The sequence below is a fragment of the Herpailurus yagouaroundi genome, unplaced genomic scaffold (genome assembly GCF_014898765.1).
Source record: "Herpailurus yagouaroundi ecotype Mexico unplaced genomic scaffold, PumYag 162499, whole genome shotgun sequence".
NCBI classification, from domain to species: Eukaryota; Metazoa; Chordata; class Mammalia; order Carnivora; family Felidae; genus Herpailurus; species Herpailurus yagouaroundi.
Window position 1 is genome coordinate 400 of NW_024423223.1, and position 17,899 is coordinate 18,298.

At 36.5% G+C, this 17,899-nt stretch overlaps 1 pseudogene; it reads left to right on the forward strand.

The window, feature by feature from the left end:
- Window positions 1-9,858: 9,858 nt before the first annotated feature.
- On the forward strand, window positions 9,859-10,375 carry LOC121026802 (centromere protein V-like; annotated as a pseudogene).
- The last annotated feature ends 7,524 nt before the right edge of the window (window positions 10,376-17,899 follow it).

The following is a 17,899-nucleotide window of genomic DNA, read 5'->3' on the forward strand; positions in this document are numbered from 1 at the left end:
CAAAGCAATCAAACAGTATTTAAGAGGACTTCACACTTGAGACTTGTGTTGTCTTTTTGAGAATACATTGCCTCCATGTTCTAGGGCAGACCCTGACTTCAAGAAATTTTGTCACTATTTTATTTGAAGCTTCTCAGCTTTGTTATAGTCATATTAAAAGCGACCTTCAGTGCTCATATTGATAGATTGAAAATGGCCATAGAGTCTTGCAGGCCCTTCCATCAAGCTTTGTGACTTGCTTTGACTAATAATATGTGGCAATTTCTACTTTCACCTTCTTGAAATTTTGCTCTGAGATCACCATGCAATAAAGTTAGTCTAGCCTATTGGAGAATGAAAGGCTACCGAAAGGAAAACAAAAGCTCTCAGTGAGAACAAGGACCAACATCTGACATGCAAGTGAGGTCATCATGTATGTTCTAGCACACATGACCCTCCAACTGTATTGGCTGCATGAGTGAACTCAGGCAAAACCAGCAGAAACATTTGGCCAAACCACGGTATTGTAAAGAATAATAAACTTTAAAAAAATCTTTCAAATATTGGGATTGTTTGTTACATAGCAATAGTTAATATACCATTGTAAATTCAAATGATCTCTAATAATTACATGTTCTTAATTATCTTAGACCTTTTCTCTATATGCATACATAGATAAAAGTCCTCTTGAGTCCCCTTGGGGGGGGGACTTGACTGGAGATCTATTTGTTTTGAGTTAGATAACCCCATGGTTACACAAATGATGAACCCTGCAACTAATGACATTTTTCATGGAGTATTATTTTTACTTAAAAGAAAAACTCAGGTTATTCAGACTTGGGCAATTGGCAGACATTTCTCTGAAAATGAATTAAGTATCACTTCAAGAAAAACATCTGAGGAGTGCCTGGCTGGATCATTCAGTAGAGCGACTCTTAATCTTGGGATTGTGAGTTTGAGCCCCATGTTGGGTGTAGGGATTACTTAAAAATAAAATCTTAAAAAAAAAAGAAAACAGAAAAAAATATCTGATAGTATTTGTTGCCACTGATGAAATTTCAAGTAAAATTTTTGAATTTTAGAAAACTTGTATCTGTTATTAAGAGCTTCATAACTTAACAATCTTTTTTAAGTTTGGTGATGATATCAATTGAAATGATTCTTTTGTTTTATTTTATAATAAAATTTGTCAGCATTTGGAAGGTCTGCATAATTCAGTGAATACACATTGTCCAAATGACAAATGCATGATATTATAAAATCATTATGTGTTAAAAAGATCCACTTAAGCAAAGTAGAACAATAGATTTTAATGTAATGACATACAAGAAGTTCATTCATATGGTATCAGGTTCCACATACCAACTAACATTTTAAAAACTGCCAGTTACAGAGTTTTAGTGTCAAAGAATATTCACAATTGTCTGAAAAGTTATTAAAGAATTCTCTCCTTTCCAACTATTTATCCATATAAGTCTGGATTTTCTTCGTTACTTAAACCAAAATAACATATTACAATAGGCTGAACATAGAAGCAGGTATGAGAATATGGCTTATCTTCTATTAAATCCAACAATAAAGAGTTTTCCAAGAAAATAAAACAATGCTAGTCTTCTCCTTCAGTATATTTTTGTTCTAGGGTGCCCCGTGGCTCAGTTGGTTGAGGAACCAACCACCTCTTGATTTTGGCTCAGGTCATGATCTCATAGTTCATGAGTTCAAGACCCACGGCCAGCTCTGCACTGACAGACCAGAGCCAGCTTGGGATTCTCTCCCTTTCTCTCTGGCCCTCCCTGATTCATGGTCTCCCTCTCTCTCTCAAAAAGAAATAAACATTTCATATATATGCATATATATATATATATATATGCATATATATTTGTATATGTATATACATTCTGGAAAATGTTAGTTCTTTTTCATAAAATATGCTATTTAGGCTAATATGAAATTGTTTTATTAGTTTGTAAAATAATAAATAAATATTTATAATTTTTCTTAGTTTTTATTTACAATATATTAAAAAATCAGTGGATGAAACTCCTATAAAAAAAGCTGTTTGGAATCCTCAATTCTTTTTAAAAGTATAAAGGAATCCTAAGACCAAAAGTTTGAGAATAGCTGCTCTCAGCAAATGGGGAGTTATATATCTAAAAGGTTTTCAGGGGCGCCTGGGTGGCGCAGTCGGTTGAGCGTCCGACTTCAGCCAGGTCACGATCTCGCGGTCCGGGAGTTCGAGCCCCGCGTCGGGCTCTGGGCTGATGGCTCAGAGCCTGGAGCCTGTTTCCGATTCTGTGTCTCCCTCTCTCTCTGCCCCTCCCCCGTTCATGCTCTGTCTGTCTCTGTCCCAAAAATAATAAACGTTAAAAAAAAAAAAATTAAAAAAAAAAATAAAATAAAAGGTTTTCAGAAAATTTCGCTGACCATAAACACAAGGGCTTACAAGTAACTTACTAGATATGTAGGCAAACATATAGAGACTCCTGAGTGAAATATAATATTCTAGCCAAAAGACAGACACAAATGTGTCCAAGAACAATCTCAATCTTGGCAGGAAAAAGACAATATATGATCATGAATTCCTCACATATCTCTAGAATTCCTGAACCAAAACCTTAAGATTTTGGTAAACATCTATCTAGTTCCCCTGTCTGAGGGAACCTGATATTCCCTATATGCCAAATCATGTGCTCTTGCTCTGGAGGAAGTCACTGATAGGACCCACACTACAGTCCCAAATTACCTTTATAAGCTCTTACCTCAGATGGCAAGATGTCTCAAAAGTAATCATCTTTTAAAGTGGCTGAGTAATAGGCCTCCAAATATGCCAGTGCTCTAATCCCTGAAATCTATGAATATGTTATGGCAAAAGAGACTTTGCAGATATAATTAAGACATTAAGAGAGACATTACCCTGGATTATCTGGGTGATAGAATCTATGAGCCTGTAAAAGTAGAGACTTCCTCTGGCTGCAGATGGAAGAGATGGGGCTGAAAGAAAAGTCAGAACAATTTGAAGTTATGAGAAGGACCTGATGCATTGTTGCTAGTCTGAAGATGGAGGGGGCACACATGACAAGGGAAGGAGAAAGATTTTTTTTTAATTAATTGGGGTTAACTAATAACCTGAAAAAGGTTATTTCAGTCCTATAACCACACAAACTGACTTTGTTTAGCAACCTGAATGAATTCATAAGATTCAGCCTCAGAGCCTCTAGAATGGAACACAGCTAGCTGACACCTTGATTTCAGCCTATGAGACTCTTAAACAGAGGAACCAAGCCACCCAGTACCTGGACTTCTGACCTAAAGAATCATAAGATAATAGATTAGTGTTGTTTTAAGATGCTAATTTGTAGTAAGTTGTTATTGTAGCAATAGAAAATGGATATAGTACCCATTGGACTTTGACATATGAGCATTCTGAAAATGAGCCCAGTTTTTCACAGCTCAGCAGCACTTTCCAGTTGAAGTTCAGAATCTAGAAGGTTGTGACAATAGAAAGGATCTCACCAGCATGCTTGTACTGTTCCTTAATCCCTTTAACTCTGGTGGGTCCTTTTGAGAAAAGCTGATCTTAATGGGTTCTCCAAGACTGTTATAAATACTTTTGATGATAGTTACCAGCTCATGTCAACATTTTATTACAATTTTGCAACAACTGAAAAGATCTCTAGCAAGCAGCTCAGAGATTTACTTCAGTAGTGATATTTATAGAAAAAAAAAACAACAAAGGATGGTTCAATAATCATGGATGTAACAGACAGAAAGGGAAGCAAGTATCTGGTTAAAGGTCAAATGACAGTCAACGGGAATATACATATTCCAGATATAAACTGGATTATATTGCACTGAAGGTGCTGTCCAAGTCAAGTGTGGGGCTGTTTTTTCTTCTGCAATGCTCTTTACTTCCCTCATGACTGAATTAACTTCTATTCACATTTCTTAGGTCATATCATGTATTACTTCCTCACAGACACCTGTCATGACCTAATTCCTAGATTCCTCTTTGCACCCATAATGTACTTCATGCCTCCAAAACTCTCCTTACACAGGCAATTTTACATTTGTGCCATCCATTATGCAAACAATGCCTCTTTCACTTACTGGACTTTAAACTCCCAATGGGCAGGAGCTATGACTATTCTTGTTTATTATTAGATCTTCAGTGCTCAGTAGTGCTGTCCACATAGGAAAGGCTTAGTACATAGATTTAAATGAATAAATGAATACTATACCATTTAAATGAGGTCATATATATGAATATCCTTAATAGGAATATTGAACTTTTATCTTTCACAGTGGTTCACTGTCACTTGTGAAGACAAGTAAGAGGTACAGTATGAATGTATGAGAGCAATTGCTTTAGTTCACTGTGTTAAAAAAGAAATTTTGGTCGGATTTAGATAAACTCTGATGAGAAATTGGACCATTTTGTAGTTAGAGAAAATTTGGACTTTAACAAGTTTACTGAAATCAAATAGAAAATCAGAAGTGAGATTATATTCTTAGGTTTTTCATCTATTACTTTAATAAACAAAAAAAGCACCCTTAGGAAAAGAAAATAACTTTTTACATTGCCAAGTAGCGACTGCAAAATGCTAATAGGAATGGGAGTATATCTATAAACAGAAAATTTAGTTTTTTTGATTATAAATAGGATAATATACTGGGTGTTCTACAAAGCTCATATATGCAGGGAGGGTTTTGTCAAGTCTTTGTTTTAGTGGCTTTCTATTCAGGATATGAAATATTGAGCCCACCATGCCTTCTCCCATTCTTCTCCACACTCCATTCTGCTGGTCACCTACTTATTCTTTTAGTGAATAGCTATAAAATATCATGGTGCTTAGAAAAATCTCTTTGTAAATGTTTTTCTTGCTTTCTTTAGCCAGGAGCCAAAAATATCATGTGTTTCTGTTTTGGGAGTGTAACAAAAAGAGCTTCTGAAAAATACGGATGGTGTAGCTGAGATAGGATGGCAGTATTTTTTAGAAACACGCTTTTATAGAACCAGATGGTCTAGTATATTCTCAAACAAATATGTCACCTATAATTTGATGAATATCTTCCAAAAGAAAATAATTTTTTCAGTAGATAACAGATGGTATCAGTCAAAAGCATATCGAGACACTTTAAGAAAAACTTGATGGCTCAAGTGATTTAACCAACAGGATTTTCTTCAATGTACCAAGCATGTTTTAGGGTCTAAAATTTGTCATCTGCAAATAATTCAGCCTCATTTCCAAACTTCACTCCATGGAGAATTGAATGCAACCTGTTTTATATGCTAACTATAAAAATGATGAAAATTCTGAAGTTGTTTTCTGGCTGTGTTTTTGAAGTATCCATTATGTTATGATAAAAGAAAAAAAGTACATATCTAAGTGTCTTAAAACTATAAACAATTTATACTCAAATATAAAAAATATTTTAATAGATCTGAACTACATTTTACCTATGGGGGTGTAAGGTTATGTTACTAGTGAACCTTTCGTTAGTGCTTTTCTTAAAGCTGTAGATATATGAACATAACAGAAAAAAGTTCTGAAGCTACAGATATAAATTATTAAGGAATACTTAGAATATAAGTATAAGAATGTAAGTCATTTATTTTGCTCTGGTTTTGGCACATGGTACTGTAACAGGACCATGGTTCAAAAACCCAACATAGTGGTATGTTGATAGTAAGATCTAATGACATATATAAACATGGGAGGTAGGAGGTACAGTGAAAATTGGAATATTTTCTTTTTTCATGCCTGATATCTATATATGTACTAAAGTGGGACCACATAATTTATCATTAACCTGTGATATGTTTTTGAGTAAAAGGGAAACTGCTTGTAGTTACTTAATCATTGTAAACATAAACTGGGACTGTCCAGGGAAAATTGGTCTGTCTATCTATCTATCTATCTATCTATCTATCTATCTATCTCTCCCTGGTATACACAATTAGTGCCATGATAAAAGAATCTACTGCTTTCTAATTGGCATGTTTTGGAAAGTGGTCACATCTTTGCCACTTTAGACCTGGTTAGGTGGGGCAAACACAATTATTTTATATTATCTAGAGTATCATTACTATTTCCAGATACTGCTCAACATTATAGGCAAAAGACTTGCTTTTGAGACCATATGCAATTCTATTTCTTAACGTGGATCTCAAATAATTAAACATGTTTGTTCGTTTAAGTGTAATAAGATTGAGATTATGATTACACGTATGATATAATGGAGTATGGGAAGACAACAATTCCACTATAACAAATTTTAAAAAGAAGATAAATTGCAAAATTATGTTTACAAAATATTAGACTGTATATCAGTAAGGAGAATAGATGAACTGAAATTCCAGAGAGGGAAGAGATTTTTTCCTAGATGAGTTCACAATTGCCAGTCATTTTCTTCTTTGGGGGCATTTGCTTACTTGGTACAAGTATATGGGCCTTAGTCTAAACAGAGGGTAATCATGCTGAGGGGAAAACTGAGGATTTTTTAAAAATTGAGATATAATTGACATATAACATTATGCTAAGTTTAAGGTGTATGATGTATTGATTTGATACATTTATATTGCAGTAAGATTGCCATTGTAGTATTAGTTAAACATCTCTGTTGTGCCATATAATTATCATTTCTTCTAGTGGTAGGAACAGTTAAGATTTAGTCTTTTAGCAAGCTTAATGTTTATACTACAGTATTGTTACCTATAATCACTTTAATGTGTATTGGATACTAGTATATACTCTTAAACAACATCACTCCTATTTTCCCATTTCCAGCCCCTGGTAACTACCATTCCACTGCTTTTTGATTTTGGTTCTTCTTTTTATTTTTTTCAAGTTTGATTCTTTTGGCAATTGTATAAGATAGTATGATTGATTGAATTCAGATTGGACTCAAAAGTATACTTCCTTTTTCCCATGAAACGTAGATTAAGGACAAGGTTAAGACTTCTAAAACACAGGTAAAATTTCTTTCAGTTTCCTCATGTGTACAGACACAGCCCAGCTGGAACAAGGGGGCTTGGCATGGCCAGTCTCCACATCAAAATATTTAACACATCACTATATTTGATATGTATTTGAAATAGTGTGAAACAGGAAACTATAAAGTTAAGCTCAAAATCTAGAAAGGATAGAATAGAATCTCCTATAGTTTTTCAGGGCTAAACAAAGACCTGCCAGAGTCTACAGAAATAGTACAGAACATCCAGGCCCAAAAAACACTTTTGAAGTAATGGTATACTGCATTTTACTAACACTGAAACCTAAGCCTGAGTAAGTTAAATCCCTTTTTGGATTTAGGTAGCCAACTTTTCAACTTATCTGCCAAAGAGGGGAAAAGAATAACTATCCTTTGGGGGAAGTAATATCATCAGCAAGTGCTGCAAGTTACCCGCCCCTCCCCCCACCCCGACACACACACACACACACACACACACACACACACACACACACACAATGTCAAGCATACAATAAAATTTATGAGACTATAACAAAGTAGGATAGTATGACCAATAAGCAAGAGCAAAAATAGACAATAAAAGCAGATTCTCCCAGCTATTAACATATCAAATATTGCTAACAAAGACTTTAAAATAATTATTTTAAATACATTAAGAAATAGAGCAAAAGATGGACAAAAATGAATGAAAAAATGAAATATTTTTCATTTTTAACATCTTTATTGAGGTATAATTGTGAGTGTACAATTAAATTAGTTTTTAGTAATTTTATAGCATTATACAACTATCACTACAGTCAAGTTTTAAAACATTTTCATTACCCCTCCACATTCCCTCAACTCCTTATAGTCTACCTCCTGCCCCACTCTGCTTTCCTCAAGACTGACGATTTTAATATAAGATTAGAAATTATAAAAAGAATAAAATTGACATTTAGGAGTAAAAATATAATATCTGAAAATCAGAATAGTTTGGTGGCTTAACACCAAACTGAATATAGTGGAAGATAGTGTTAGGAACTTGAAGACATATTAATAGAAACTATTTAAACCAAAGAGAGCAAAAATAATGAAGATAATAAATCAAAGTACAGGGGACACAAGGCACAAAGAAATTCTAGCATACATATGTTGGAATTTCAGAAGGAAAATTGAGAGAGAATTGGAAAATTGGGAATAAGCAATATTTGTAGAGATAACATCTGGGAATTTTCCAAAATTAAAAGAAAGTATCAACACAAAGGTACAAGAGACTTCAGTGGACTCTAATCATGTACAAAGAAGTCTATATCTAGGCACATGATATTAAATAGGTGAAAGCCAATATATAATAAAAAGCTTAAAATCAGCCAGAGGCAAAATAAACACACCTTATCTTTAAAGTAACAGCAATAAGGGTAATGGCTAACTTTTTTTGTAGAAACTGTGTAATAAAGTAGTCTAATGACATCTTTAAAAAAAATTTTTTTTTTCAACGTTTATTTATTTTTTTGGGGACAGAGAGAGACAGAGCATGAACGGGGGAGGGGCACAGAGAGAGGGAGACACAGAATCGGAAACAGGCTCCAGGCTCTGAGCCATCAGCCCAGAGCCTGACGCGGGGCTCGAACTCACAGACCACGAGATCGTGACCTGGCTGAAGTCGGACGCTTAACCAACTGCGCCACCCAGGCGCCCCTCTAATGACATCTTTAAAGAGCCAAAAGGAAAATAATGACCAATACAGAATTTCATACACAGTAAAAATATTCTTGAAAATAAAGATGCTAGATGTTACACGTTATCTCAGATTGTATTCTAGGACAGAAGAACATTAGTGGAAAATATGGTGAAATATGAATAAAGTATGTAGTTTAATTAATAGTAGTGTTAGTATTTTACTTTTGAAGTGTGCCATGGTTATGTCACATGGTAACATTAAGGGGGATCTGGGTGAAGGCTATAAACAGTACTACCTCTGCAATTTTTATGTAAATATAAAATCATTCAAAATAAATTGTAAAAAAAAAAGTTAAGATAAAATAAAGAAGTTCTCATATAAAATCTGAGAATATTTATCACAAGGTGAAGCAGACTCTATCTATGATATGCTAAAGGAAATTCTTCACAGTAAAAGTTAGTGATTCCAGATGGATGCATAAAATGGCACGAAGAAATAAAGGGCAATGGAAAGTGTAAATGTAGGGGTAAATATGAAAAGATACTGGTATTTAAAACAAGAGAAATAATATCTTTGTGGTTTATAAAAATGGAAATATAAAGTACATGCCTATAAAGGCATAAATGTCAAGATGCATGTAAATGGAGTTAAGTTGTTGCCAGGTGATTTTATTGTTTGAAAGTGATGAAAGTACTTATGTTAGGATGATTGTGTGGAGGCAAAGATGAATATTGGAATTTCTAGGGAAACTTCTGAAAAGTAATAAAAATGTAAACAAACTAGCTAAAAGAAGAAATAAAAGGAAATTTTAAAAATTGATTAATTCTAAAGGAGGCAGGAAAAAATGAAAAAAGGAACAAAGACCATATGGAGCAAAGAGAAATGACTGTTGAGATGTTGTTAAATGCAACTACATAAGTTTTTACATATAAATGGATTAGGCACTAGAAAGCAAATTGATTAAAAACCAAATCTGAGTATGTGCTCTGTAAAGAGATCCATTTTAAATATAGATATAGATTGAAAAGAAAAGGATAAGAGTCAAAAGAAAAGAAAAGGATAAGAGAAGCAGCCTGGGTCTTCCAGAGGCCCCACAGTTCACCCCAAGGCACCTCACATGCCAGGCAAGGGGAGAGGAGCCCAGCGGTAGTTGATGCTATAAGCCCAGGAGGTGGCCAGGCCATGGGCAGATGTAGCCAGAGCTGGCACTGGTCATGATGCTGTCCCCTCCATTGTCACAGCCATAGCCAGCCCCAGCAACCCCAATGGCCTCAGTGGCCATGCTGGACCTGGGCAGCCAGCAGGAGCACTGGGAGATGTCCCAGAAGTGGCTCATCTTCCAGGGCACAACCAAGCTGCTGCTGGATACCTTCCAATACCAGAGCCTGGTGAAGCACACAGGGGACTGCTACTGTGGAGCTTTGAAGTTTGGGCCTCAGCAACTTGCACATCTTTGACTGCAATGGCAGCATTTGCAAGAAGAAGAATAAACACTTTTTTGTTCTGGCTTCTTGCTTCAGGCTCAAGAAGGGCCCTAACCAAATGCACATTCAACAGGCACAAAGCACAACATGCCTTCTGTAAGAGAAGTGGTATTCAGAGCTTTTACACTCCCTGTTCAAATCCCGGAGGCTCCAGAATTGCCCCCACACTGCCTGGATTGAGGGCACTGCCAGGGATGTGGTCGTTGAGAAATCCAATGACATCTATTGGGAGAAAGCCATAATAGAGCATAAGACCATCAAGAACATGTCTGAAGGGTGAGCTCCTGCTTCTTCCTTCCTGAAAAGGAGGAATGATTGGGAAAAATAGCTTTGCTGTCCGTGGTGCTCATGAATATGGCTGACCCAGGTTGCTGGTTCTGTTGGCTGGTGGCCATCTTGATCTCTGCAGACTGCTCTAACTACCAGTCTCTCTAGGCAGCACTTTGTGCTGCCCAAACTTTGATGTTGGCTGGTTGACGTCCTCCTTTCTCTTCCCAACTTTTGTATGATTTTTTACAAAATATTTTTAGCATTAAAACAAAGGGATGTAAGAAGATAGATCATATGGACAAAGAAATTTAAGGTGGCTATAATAATGTAAGGCACAGAAGACTTTTCTCTAAGAAATATTGAAAGATATAAAAAGATAATTAATAATGAAAAAAGGTCAATTAAAAAAGAAGTCCAAATAATCTTAAACCTGTATGTATTTAATGACATAGCTTTAAAATACATATAAAAATGGACAAAATTAATCGTGATTATGAATTTGTCTATTTCTCATTTTAATCTTGTCAGTTATATTCTAGATCTTGATCTTGGCAGTGATTGAATTTAACATTTGTGTACTGTATATGTTATACCTTCATAAAAACATTTATTAAATAAGTTAATAAAAATGTATTATAGGCCAATTATCCAGGTAAAAATTCAATATAGTATATTTCTTTATTATTTTGCCAAATCCTTGAGACTGAATAATGAATAATCCTATATTAAAGTTTGCTAGCATGTTTAAATGATGTTTAATAGAAAGAAAAGGTCCTAAAACTCATTGTAGTAATAAAGATATTGTGACACCCAGTGTTTATAAATGTTCCATTGTTCTAAAAACATAATTAGGCATATGAGTTAAACTGTGTTTTAAAATATTACTTAGCAAATACATGATCTTGTTTATTTTTAAATTAAAAAAAATTAAATTTTATTTTTTGATTACTTTTTTAAAGCATTCTTTTTTTTAATGTTTTTAAATTTATTTTGAGAGAGAGAGAGCACAAGATGCAGAGGGGCAGAGAGAGAGGAAAAGAGACAGAGAATCCCAAATAGACTCCACACCGCCAGCACAGAGCCCAACACAGGGCTCGTCCTCACCAACCGTGATATCATGACCTGAGCTGAAGTCCAGAGTGGGGACTTAACTGGCTGAGCCACCTAGGTGCCCCTTAATTTTTTTATTGTAGAGAGAGGGAGAGTGAGAGAAAGTACATGTGCATGCACTTTTGAGTGGGTGAAGGGCAGAGAGAGAGAGAGGAAGAGAATCTTAAGCAGGCTCCACACTCAATGCAGAGCCCTAGCAGGGGTTGATCCCACTATCCTGGGATCATGACCCAAGCTGAAATCTAGAGTTTGTCACTCAACCAAATGAGACACCCAGGCGTCCCTATTTCCCACAAATTTTTATGCTTACTTCCTCCTAAGGATCAGCGGGGTTTAAGATTGGTGCTAGAAGTTTGAACTCTTACTCAAAGTATCTGAAACTCCTATGATATTAGATGATCTGTTAGGTTATTATCTCACTCTCCACCAAGTATGTCATGGAAAATTGCTCCTCAAGAGAAATAAAGGCATTAAGAGTTGGTATGTTTCCTTCTCATTTGAAGAGACAGATGTTGAGATTTTGTTAATCCTGAAAGCCATGTATTAGGAAGGGTTCCTTAGTTTTTAGCCTAACATGGCCCCTACTGATTCTTCACACTTCTTATGATTTGCAAATCAGTGGCTTTGGTCTGACATGCTAGAAAGCTTGATGTTCTAGGTCTGTCATCTTCTCTGAAGTGCTGATACTTTTTTCTTTTTTTTAAATTTTTTTTTCAACATTTTTTATTTATTTTTGGGACAGAGAGAGACAGAGCATGAACGGGGGAGGGGCAGAGAGAGAGGGAGACACAGAATCGGAAACAGGCTCCAGGCTCCGAGCCATCAGCCCAGAGCCTGACGCGGGGCTCGAACTCACGAACCGCGAGATCATGACCTGGCTGAAGTCGGACACTTAACTGACTGCGCCACCCAGGCGCCCCATACATACTCTTGACATCTACTTCCTTTTTATTCTTTTGTCTCTAGAGGGCTATCACTGTAGTCGCACTAGAATTAATCACTCTCTATGGCTCTGGTTTGATAAGATTTAATGAGCTCTCTTGGATTCTCCAGAGAAATAAAGTTCTGTATGTTTCATATGTTCTATATGTTTTTCTTTTTGTCAGAACTCTGGACCACAAACTTTCCATAGTCTTTCTAGGGTTTACGGGGGATAACCTACTCTTATTTTCCAGAAGTCTTCTGGGTTTGGTATTCGATTGGTTTGGCATCCACTACAGGATAGTTTTCATGCACTAGAGGAATATGTGTGTATTGAGAGTAAGGACTAAGCTTCAGCTTCCTATTGCTCTCAAGGACAAACCTACAAATCTGAATTACAGGATCAAAGGGAAACCTAGATTATTGATTATAACAAGAAAATCTTGGGCATTTAAAAGGGCTCAGAAAAAATTCATAAGCCTATTTTCTTTTTTAAAATATTACTTAATATAATATCTTAAATCAATTTGTATTTTCCTGTTCATAGTTCTAAGTATGATCATTCCTTCAGTAGTCAAAGATTTCCACATTGTCTTGAAGAGAGTCAATATTGTTACAATTGGAAAGCAAAGAGAGAGAATCAATGGCTGTTCAGTTTTTGACTTCCAAAATAGGCTCTTGAAATCCACATCAAAATCAATATTTTCAAAAGCTGAAGATTTTGTTTTATAAAAAGCTGAATTGAATTGGAAGCAAAACAGTCTCTTGAGAATCAAAAGGAAAGACTTTGAAAGAGGCAGACACATAGGCATTAGGACTATAATAATAGGGGCGCCTGGGTGGCTCAGTCGATTGAGTGTCCAACCCTTGATTTCAGCTCAGGTCATGATCTCAGGGTAGTAAGATTGACCCCCAAGTCAGGCTCCACACTGTCAGCGCCAATTCTCTCTCTCCCTCTCTCTCCTCCTCCCCACTCATGCACATGCTCACTCTCTTTCTCTAAAAAATAAAATAAAATAAATTAATAAAAAAGACTGTAATAGTCAAAGAAATCCAGAAAAGCCTGGCAAGGCAGTTCCATGATATCAAGGCTCTGGCTTTTTGCTCTGTTATCCAGTTATCTCTGGTTCTCATTTACATGGTCATTTCATGGTCACAATAGTGCTCTTTCAGCCCCACATCTGTGTCCTACCTAGGTAGGCAGAAAGAAGAGGAGGGAAGCAATGAGGGAAGAGGAAAAGGAAAACACTCCCAGAAGTATGCTGAAGTATTATAGGCCAGGGGCGCCTGGGTGGCTCAGTCGGTTAAGCATCTGACTTTGGTGCAGGTCCTGATCTCTTGGTTCATGAGTTTAAGCCCTGTGTTGCACTCTGTGCTGACAACTCAGAGGCTGGAGCCTGCTTTGGATTCTGTGTCTCCCTCCCTCTCTGCCCCCCCTGCTCACACTCTGTCTGCCTGTCTCTCTCAAAAATAAATAAACATAAGAAAAAAAAAAATAAAGTATTAAAGGCCAAAGTTGGTTCTGCTATACTTAGTTGCAAAGGAGTCTGGAAAATATACATTTTTAAAATAGAATTTCCCCGGGGAAAGAATTACATTGGGTTAGGGGTGGAAAAATGAAGAGTTGGATGGGAAATGCATTAGGGGATTTGGTGAGACCTGAGACAAAGGCCCTCCTTGGGGATACCATGTGGAGACAAGCTGAATGAATGTCATTGTGCCAATGCCTTGTGCTTCATGCAGTTTGTGCAAAAAAAAAAAAAAAAAAAAAAAAAAAAAAGAACCAAAACAAACAAACAAACAAACAAAAAACCATTAATTTTTGGGGTGGAGGAATAGGGAGGGTTTTCCACTGACACTTGCCCAAAGCCTTTATAAGATGTACTTGAATTCCCTCCTTTGAAACCGACCTTTTTAATGGTTACAAACTCAGAGCCTCAGAAATAAAGGGTGGGTTTCATGATGCTTAAAGATGCAAGCCAGGATAAAAGGGAAAAATGTTAGCTCTTGCTGGCAAACTGGACTGGGTAGGAACAAAATCTCCTCCTGTTCACTGCTCTGCTAATAATTTACACACAATATCTCTTCTGTGATTTAACCTGTGTTCTTTTTTCTTAAGTGTATTTACTTATTTTGAGAGAGAGAGAAAGCATGCAGGTTGGGGAGAGGGGCACAGAGAGAGGGAGAGAGAGGATCCCAAGCAGGCTCCATGCTTAGTGCTGAGCCCAACATGGGGCTTGATCTGATGCCCAGGAGATCACGACCTGAGCTGAAAGCAAGAGTCAGATGCTTAAACGAATGAGCCACCCAGGAACCCCTAACACGTTTTGTTAAATTCCTTGTAGCTCCAATTTCAATTTTAAGAAAATATCAGTCATGAACAAATTTGGAAAAGAAATAGGAAAAACCCAAGAGGAAATTTCAAATAAGACTGTATCTGAGCTTAATACTACAATAAATTCAAGAGACCTTCACCAACTATTCTAACTATAAATGCACTTAGGGAATGACCTTCATCATTGTTTTTAGCCTTTGTGTCTGTATGTGCACTTCCCATTACCTTTGCTGCCAAAGTTGTTTTACTTCTATTATGGGGACTTTCAGTAATGGATGTTCATGTGCTTATCATTTTTTAAAAGAGTGTTGGGCAAACAGGATGATGTCTTTCACAGACTCTCATAGGGAGAATGCATTGTAAATAAGTAATGCACCCTAAAAGAAGAAGGGACCAAAGAAAGTGTAGATTTGGATAAATATAAACCTTTTTAAAATTTTACTTCCATAGTTTCAGAAATGAGATGCTTTTGGTCCCCCTAAAATGCATTAGATGGATACTTCCAGAAGTGTGTGCTTTTATTATGCTATTCACTTGATCCATGATTCATAAAGCATCTTTGTAAGAAAGCTGGTTAGTGTCTAAGCCAATGCATTGACTTTAAAGGTAATGCTTTGGCTGTATTTTTGTGTGCTCTGACTAGAGCAGTCCAGAATGCCAACGGAATTTAAACTCAGTTTCTTCAAAGTAAAATTTGATAAAGAGAAGCCTACCTAAAATATTGTTGGTAAAAGTAAAAGGAAGACAGCGATTAGGGAAGGGAAAAAGAAACAGACTTGTTCCCTTTTGGAGTTGTATTTTGAAAAGAGTATGGTTTCATTTTTGGTATTAAATTATTTTCTCCAACCTTCAGAAAAAATAGCATTATATTTTCAGGAAACAGTGGTTAGATGCTTTATTTTTAACTGGAGATTGAATATTGTGATTCTGATCAGTTACTGCAAGTTTTAAAATCTGAGAACCTCGTCTGAGCCAGGAGTACATAAGGGCTTTTAGTGGATGGGAGTTTGCCTGTTGATATTCTTGACACAATTCCAAGGGTGCTGAATTCCAACCATCACAGACAAGTCTGCTCTCCATTTGTTTTGATGAGCAGAGCATTTCACACAATACTGATAAATTCTTTAAATGGTCTTGTGTTGGGGCGCCTGGGTGGCGCAGTCGGTTGGGCGTCCGACTTCAGCCAGGTCACGATCTCGCGGTCCATGAGTTCGAGCCCCGCGTCGGGCTCTGGGCTAATGGCTCAGAGCCTGGAGCCTGTTTCCGATTCTGTGTCTCCCTCTCTCTCTGCCCCTCCCCCGTTCATGCTCTGTCTCTCTCTGTCCCAAAAATAAAAATAAAAAAACGTTGAAAAAAAAAATTAAAAAAAAAAAATAAATGGTTTTGTGTAATGGGCTTTTACTCTCTTCGGTAACAAAATCAGAGAGGTAAATAATAGCAGTTAGAGCAGAATGAAACAATGTAGTCAAGGGGAGAACCCACTATTACTCTTAGGACTCTATCCCTCTAGCGCTGAAAAGCTTTGTAATAAATGCTTTTTACAAATCATTAAAAATTTTTCTACTAACAAAAAAGGGCACCATTTGGGGGATAACTTTCATAGTAACCTTATATTCATAAGCTTTAAATACATACAAAGCTGTGAATAGGGAGGAAACGTTTTGTGTTCAGCACAAGCAGAATTCTTTGTATTCTATATTTAGAGTCTTGGTTAGTAGTTGACATTATTGGTGAAGGATAAGAAAGTAGAATCTCCAATTCTATTCTGCTTTGCTAGAGTCTGTCTGAAAATGCTGGTGCAGCCTGTTACCTTTTCTCTCTGTGACTCCAGCCCCAGGCATATAGAAATCATACAGTCTAGGTCCTTCCAAATGAGCATGGGAATGGCTCTTCATTTTTTTCCCCCAAATAATAACCACTTAAATAATACATACATATATGTGGCATTTTTATCTTTTGTTTTACAACAATACCTTATGATAATCAGAATATGGATATTCCCTTTTGCAGATATGTATGAGATCTTAAGGTTTGAAAAGGTTAGGTGACTTACCCACAAGCTTAGAACATCCTAGAGCTAAGACTAGCGTGTCCTAGAGTCTATAGTTTCTTCTTGATGTTAATATTCTATGGTTTTCCACAACAGTAAGATTGGGTGACCTCCAGAAATTCATCTGAGCCAGTGCCCAAGATGTCAGGCCAATTGGCTTGATTTCCAGCATTGGTGGAGCCCAGCTGCTCACTCCCCAACCTGAGAGTGAGGGAGATCAACTGAAAGACAAATATCAGATTCCTTTCTGGAGCCCTCCCCCTGACCACCCCCCCCCCCCCCATCTTAACATTGGCCATTAAAAGTATGGATTCTGTCTTCTGTGGTAGTTTTATGTCTGGCATAGAGTTCTGGAAAGTATCCTTATGAAATACCTGTAGAAAAAGAGAAAGAACTATTTGCCTCTCTCTGTAGTTCTTAGATCATTCTGCTGTGAGTAAGCAATGCCTAATTGCATGGAGATTGTCATGAGGAATAACTAAATCAATTCACACATGATGCTGAGGAACAAAGATAACAGCACCTATATAGTATCCAGTTAAACGCACCATTCAATGTTTTTACTTCCATGACGTGAAGTTGATATGTTGATTAAAATAACTTTCTGTTATTAGGTGTTCATTTCAGAAGGAAATGCTTTATATTTGGGTGATATTTTCCATTTTATTAATGAAGTGCTAATATATAAAAAAATTAAAATCTCATTAAAGAATCCAAAAGATTAATATTTTATAAATAGTAATCCCATCACATAGCATCATCTCAGAGTTGGAAGTGTCCTTGGATAAGTTGAGAGTCTTACCTTATGCATGAATTTCCTCCACAGCATGCTGAGTGCACGATCTCCAGCCTCTACCTAGCTCCCAACATGGACAAAATTATTTTCTTACAACAGTTGATTTGAGTGTTGGATTGCTGTAATTGTTTTTAGCCTTTTCTAATACTGAACTAAAATCAACTTCCTTTGATTTCCACCCTGCTAGACTTTTTTTTCCTGTTTCCTTTTCTTTCTTCCCCATTCCTCTCACTTCCTTCCTTCCTTCCTTCCTGTTTTCCTTCCTTCCTTCCTTCCTTCCTTCCTTCCTTCCTTCCTTCCTTCCTTCCTTCCTTCCTTCCTT